This window comes from Euleptes europaea, chromosome 8 (assembly GCF_029931775.1).
Source record: "Euleptes europaea isolate rEulEur1 chromosome 8, rEulEur1.hap1, whole genome shotgun sequence".
NCBI lineage: Eukaryota > Metazoa > Chordata > Lepidosauria > Squamata > Sphaerodactylidae > Euleptes > Euleptes europaea.
Genome location: NC_079319.1, coordinates 14314948 through 14321392, shown reverse-complemented (window position 1 = coordinate 14321392; position 6445 = coordinate 14314948). Strand labels below are relative to the sequence as shown.

Below are 6445 nucleotides of genomic sequence, written 5' to 3'. Positions count from 1 at the left end.
ATAATAGCTAAAAACATTTTCAGTTAAAACCAGAAATAAAATATCAAACCCCAGATCTCTCCCCCGCCCTTCAAAAGATGCCCGCATTCAGACCTCCTCCAAAGCCCTGGCAAGCAGGCAGGCCTTGAAGCGCCTCCTGAGGATCTCCAAGGAGGTGGACCCCCTCACCTCTTCAGAGAGCCCTTTCCACAGAGCCAGAGCCATGGTGGAAAAGGCCCCAGGTTCTGGTTGATGGCAGATAGACCACTCTAAGTGGTGGAATAGCCAACTGATAGCTGCCTGACAACCATAGTTGGTGCTCAGGGCCATAAGGAAGGATCATGAAGGGCTTTAAACGTCGTAGCTGGCATGTGTAGGCAGCATGGTGTTGTCACAGGACTTGGATCAAAGAGACCCAGATTCAAGTCTGCTTGGCCATGAAGGTCACTGACCACATGCCAGTTTCTGTATCTCTGCTTAACATACTTTGCAGGCTATAAGAATAAGAGGAGTGGACTGCTGAGTGCCACTCCCTTAAAGAAGAAGAAAAGTTGGTTTTTATATTCCGCTTTTCTCTATCATAAGGAGTCTCAAAGTGGCTTACAATCACCTTCCTCTCCCCACAACAGGCCCCATGTGAGGTAGGTGGGGCTGAGAGAGTTCTGTGACTAGCCCAAGGTCACCCAGCAGGCTTCATGTGGAGGAACAGGGAATCGAACCCAGTTCTCCAGATGAGAGTCCGTTGCTCTTAACCACTACACCACGCTGGCAGGATAAAGCGTGAGACATACTAGATCTTGCTACATGCTTCCCCCCCCCCCCCCCATATCCTTAAATAACTTAAAACATTGGGTGGGGAAACCCCTGCAGATCTCAAAGCTTCAAAAGATCACAGTTGAGAATTACGTTTTCCAGTCAAACATCACTTGGGGCTTCTTTGATCCGGGAAAAAAAATACTTTACTTTGAACCTGTAATCCCTTTCTAATGCTAGTTCTAATTCTTCTCTCTCTTTTTCAAGTTTCTTTAGACAGAGGCCGACAAAGTCTGGAATCTCAAGAGCGGGAACTGATGGCGGACGTCAGACAGCTCAGGCAAAAGCTTATGTCACAGGCTCGGTCCAAGTATGCCCCACCACCAGACGCACAGTGGAGCAGCTGAAGAGACACAAAATCCACCCACAAATAGAACTTCAATGGGTTTTTTTTATATAGAGGATCAAAGAGACTGATTTTTAGACTGTTTGTTGTAAATGCTTCTAGAAATATTTTTGTACATAAAAAATGAAACACAAGTCCCGTGTGTCAGTGAATTACTGTGATTTTAATCCAGTGTTTTGAGTAAATGTTTTTAAATTTAAAAAAAACTATTAAAAATTAGCTGTTCAACACATACCCCGGCTCAAAGATGGACAGTGTCTCAAATTTAATCCAAGTGGGTTGTTCTAAAACCTATTCCAGTAGATTCTTCCAACTAGCCAGTGTTTATAGTATTAGAATGCAAACTTGTTTAGTCCTGTTAATGGCAATGGGACTAAATTCACACATGTAATCTACTTTTTAAATGGTTTGTGTTAATTCTTGTATTTAATTTTGTCCATTGTCTTGGATGATGATGTAAGAACGGGATAACCCCCCTCCCAAGCCCAGAATATGAAAGGGCTTTATTTTTTTAATGCTCTCTTGTTATCAAGTACTTACTGCCTCGGGAAAGCTAGCATGTCAGGGGGGTTTAGTCCAGCATTCTCTGGGCAATGTTTATTTTGTCTGCAGGGAGTTTGATTTGGGGGGAGGGCTATAATTCAGCTATGTAACTGCCCCCAGCATTCTGAAGAAGTACAGGTTGCAAAGAACCGCACACCCCTTGCTTAGACTGTTAAAAACAAGCTTGGCTGTTGGAATGTCTTATTTACCGTATGAGTGATGTTAGAGGGAAAGGGGTGTCTGGAGCCTTTCGTGAACAGGATTAGAAATGTCCTGCTTCAGCATGTGCCATTTGTGGTTTTTCTGTCTTCATAACAATGATCACAAGAGCCAGCGTCTAAAATGAATGTGTACTATGGCGAACCAATGTTGATTCAACATTTTCATGAGCGGTTCTGGAAAATGAGCCAACCCATTTCCTATGAGTGGTGATTGTGGCAATGGTAACTTCTTTCCCCGGGCACTATTGTGGCGTAGAATTCCACTACCTTACACTGTTGGCATACCTGCCTTGTAGAGAGCTATGGGGCTGGGCCCAGTGTGCTAGAACCTGCCATCCTGGAGTGTCCGTAACAAAGGTGCGGAACTTAAGAGGGGTTAGGCTGAGAAATAATCTCTTGGCCCACCATCACATAGGGATTCCCTTGCTAAACAGGGATTCGAACTCAGATCTTCCCTGTCTTGGTCCAACATTCTAACCATTCCACCACCCCTAGCTTTTCCATCCTACAGGTTCTTAGCCTGCCACCTTCTGAGACAGCTGGCGATGAAAACAGTCACGAAACAATTTGCTTGCTGCACAAAGATCATATAAACACATCGCTGTACATTTCGTACACTATTACTATCCCATTGGCAGAAACCAAGTGCAAAAACCTTTATCTACCTCTGGGGTGTCCAAATTTTTTGAGCCTCTGGGTACCTTTGAAATTCTGACTGTGTTGTGTGTGGCTACAAAATGGCTGCAGCAGGAGGGGGAACCAGCCACGAAACGACTGCTGCTTACTATGAGTCACACAGTGAAGATACTTGTGTTGTGGTGCATTTTTTAAATCTGCACACTCAATCGAAAGCCTTGCTGGAGAAAGGCCCTGCCGCTTTCAAAGAAGAAGAGTTGGTTTTCATATGCTGACTTTCTCTACCACTTAAGGAAGAATCAAACCGGCTTACAATCACCTTGGTCAGCACCCAAAAAGTTGTCAGCAGGTGCTGTGGTACCCATTTGAGGGACTCCTGATTTATCTCAAAAGCTAAGGGTATAACATCCTCCCTGCTTTCTGTTTGCATTTTTTCATATAAATTTACCTGTCAGATGAATCTACCCTGTATGTGCCTGATGGAAGTGCGCTCTGACTCAGGAAAGCTTACGCCGGAATACATTTTGTTCATCTCAAGTGCCACTAGACTCCTATTAGGCAAAAAATCAAGCACAAAATTGAGTGCCATGAAGCCGCAGTTTAGTTTGAACTAGGGCTTCACTCTGGAAACCATTGTGTCTACTATGGAGCTTAAAGTTTTCTGAGCATGTACAGAGTACATCTTGATAAAGTCACCACAGTCACTCTGCCTGTGACTGGGAGTAGACATAAGTCTGTCTAGTCTTGTGAAATGTTGGCGAGTCTTTAAATTGCAGCCTCTAGGACACCGTTTTTACTGTTACCTCTTGCAGTTTGCATTTTTGGAATCCTGGCAGGCAATTGATTTTGGAGAAATAGTTTAGATGAAATGTAATTATTGGCCACTTGGAGGGAGCTACTTCTAGTGCAGGAAAAAGCAGGATATGTTTCATAGGGGGAGGGGGCTAGACCTGAGCTGTGCTGAAAATAAAATCCATTTAAAGACCGTTTTCAGATTCTCTGTTGAGCTCATGCTTTTCTCGATTCCCTGCTCTGCGACTGGCCTTTGTTACTCTATTGCAAGGTCGATTATTCTCTTCCTAGTTTGCACACTGCTTTGATAAATGCAGAAGGAGCAAATTATACAATTATGTAAGCTAGGTTAAGCTGTTAATACAAGGAAGCAATGATATATTATACTGAATAGCAAAAAGCAGTTAAGAACACTGGCTCTTAATAATAGCAGTTATTTTTTTCTTAAGGGAGTAATTAACAGATATGTGGCTAGTATGTTGCTAATACTCGATATAACATACTATCCATTCATCCAGTGTATTAAATATAACTCTTTTGTCTTTAATAAAAAACTTATTTAAAAATGCAGAAGGAGCGGAGTATATAATTTTGGAACACCTACTTAAATCCCTTAAGAAATATACAAATGTATATTGACCTATCCTCACGATTTAAAGATATATTCAAATATGCTACAACGGGCAGCGAGAGTTGTGCTTGCAAGAAGATGGAAACAAACAAGCTCGCCAGATATAGACGAATGGAAAGATAAGATGTTGGAATATGCAAATATGGCAAAAATGACTTTTATGATGAATAAAACAGGATGAAACTGGACCAGTTTGATGAAAAATGGCAACCATTTTATATATGTCAGTAGTGAATAAAAATTATGACTATAAGTCTGCTAAAGAATACTTTTTAATTACTGAATCTGGTATCCAATCATAGTTAAAAATGATTACATTTTTAAAGGTTAGTACAGCACTAAAAACAGTACGTTTAGTAACTTTTTAAATGTATAACCAATTTATATATATCAACCAAAGGTTTTGTTTGAGTAATAATTGATTGTAGTCGGGGACCCCCCCCCCTTCCTTTTTACCTTTTGTATCGCATAACTGAAAAATAATAAAATTTTATTAAAAAGAGGGGAAAAAAGAAATATACAAATGTTTCAACTAAGGATTGCAAGATTGAAGATGAAAAATAGCTGGACCTCCCCACCCCCCCGCTAATTCCATTCCATTGATGCCCGATACGTTGATGCGAAGCCTGCCTTTTAGGCCATTTATGCCTGGGAGGTTTTGCCTTGGATTTGCCACTATCTAGATGCACATTTTTCCTTTAAAAAAAAATTTTTTTTTACTTTTAGTTATTTTTTCCATAATAACACAATCCATCTTATTTGGTATTTCATAAAGCGTATCTTTCCATATGTTAGTAAATAACAATATATAGCTTAATGTATACCTTCACTGTTAAATACATCTAATAGTTTGGACTTCCCCCCCCCCAGCTTCCTCTAACCTATTCATAATCTAGTCACTCCTTTATATTGAAAATTATTCTTATTAGACTAGTATATAATTATTTATAATTTTGTAAGATTTTTTAAAATGCTAATAGGTTACATAATAACTCCCAAAAAAAGAATAGATCTATAAATTCTTTACATTGATAAACAAATTTAAAAACTCATTGTTATTCCCCATTTTTCCCACCCAAATTCTCAAAACTCAACAATGAGCTCCCATGCAGAAAATTATTCTTATTAGACTAGTATATAATTATTTATAATTTTCTATTTATTCCTAATATCTATTATATACCCATTGTCATATATAACCTGATCGCCAGCACTGTCAATTAAAAATTTTTTAAAAAATTAAATGCTAATAGGTTACATAACTCCCAAAAAAAGATTAGATCTATAAATTCTTTACATTGATAAACAAATTTAAACACTCGTTATTCCCCATTTTCCCAACCCAAATTCTCAAAACTCAACCATGAGCTCCCATGCAGAAAATTATTCTTATTAGACTAGTATATAATTATTTATAATTTTCTATTTATTCCTAATATCTATTATATACCCATTGTCATATATAACCTGATCGCCAGTACTGTCAATTAAAAAATTTAAAAAAATTTTTAAATGCTAATAGGTTACATAATAACTCCCAAAAAAAGAATAGATCTATAAATTCTTTACATTGAAAAACAAATTTAAAAACTCATTCTTATTCCCCATTTTTCCCACCCAAATTCTCAAAACTCAACCATGAGCTCCCATGCAGAGTTTTGAGAATTAGGATGGGGGAAATGTACATCAAGCCCAAGGCAAAACCTCCCGGGCATCAATGGCCTAAGACACACATTCCTCTCCAGGATCACAAAACGTGCATTTGATCATCAGGTCGCACCAAGGGCTTGCAACACTGTGCACGGTTATAATAATTGCACTTATTTGCTGCAGTAAAAAAAATTGCTTTGCGGATTAAATCAAGCGGGGAAACTGGGATCTTTTGTCCAGAAAACCTGGCCAGAGAGTCGAGGCTCCCCCTCCTCCTGCCCCCAGGCTCCAAAAACACAAAGCAGCAGCCTTGTTAGGACCAAGCGCGGCGCACCGGGGCAAGCTGAAGGAAGGCCCTGGAAAACGCAGTTTTTGCTACATAAACTCCTATCTTTTTAATTCGAGCAGAAGAAGATCGGTTTGTAGCTGTTTTTTGGAGGTAGGGAGGAAAAGAATCTGCTGCCCCGTGTGAGGCTCGAACTCACGACCTTCAGATTATGAGACTGACGCGCTGCCTACTGCGCTAACGAGGCTCCCGGAACGATGGCTTAACGAGCCCACTTATAAAGCTTACCGCGACAGTCTTAACGTCTTTGTGCAGGTTTCTGGCTGACTCCCTTCCTTGAATGCCTGTACCCTTTGGGGCTAGAGTTTATATTACTGTAAATAATAATATATTTCCCCCTGCATGGAAAGGAGGGGAGGGAAGGAAAGGTAGAGTCTCTCCTTTAATTTGCCCCTGTTAGGCTACAGAAGAAGACAGCAAAGTTAAAAAATAAAATAAAATAAAATAAATCTCCTATTGGCAGAAAAGAATACCCCTGCAGTTTATGA

The 6445-nt window shown here is 39.8% G+C and overlaps 1 non-coding gene across 1 annotated transcript; it reads right to left on the bottom strand.

The window, feature by feature from the left end:
• Positions 1-6071: 6071 nt before the first annotated feature.
• TRNAM-CAU (transfer RNA methionine (anticodon CAU)) lies at positions 6072-6144 on the bottom strand. Its single transcript has one exon. It is a non-coding gene; the product is annotated as a tRNA-Met (tRNA).
• Between the last annotated feature and the right edge of the window lie 301 nt (positions 6145-6445).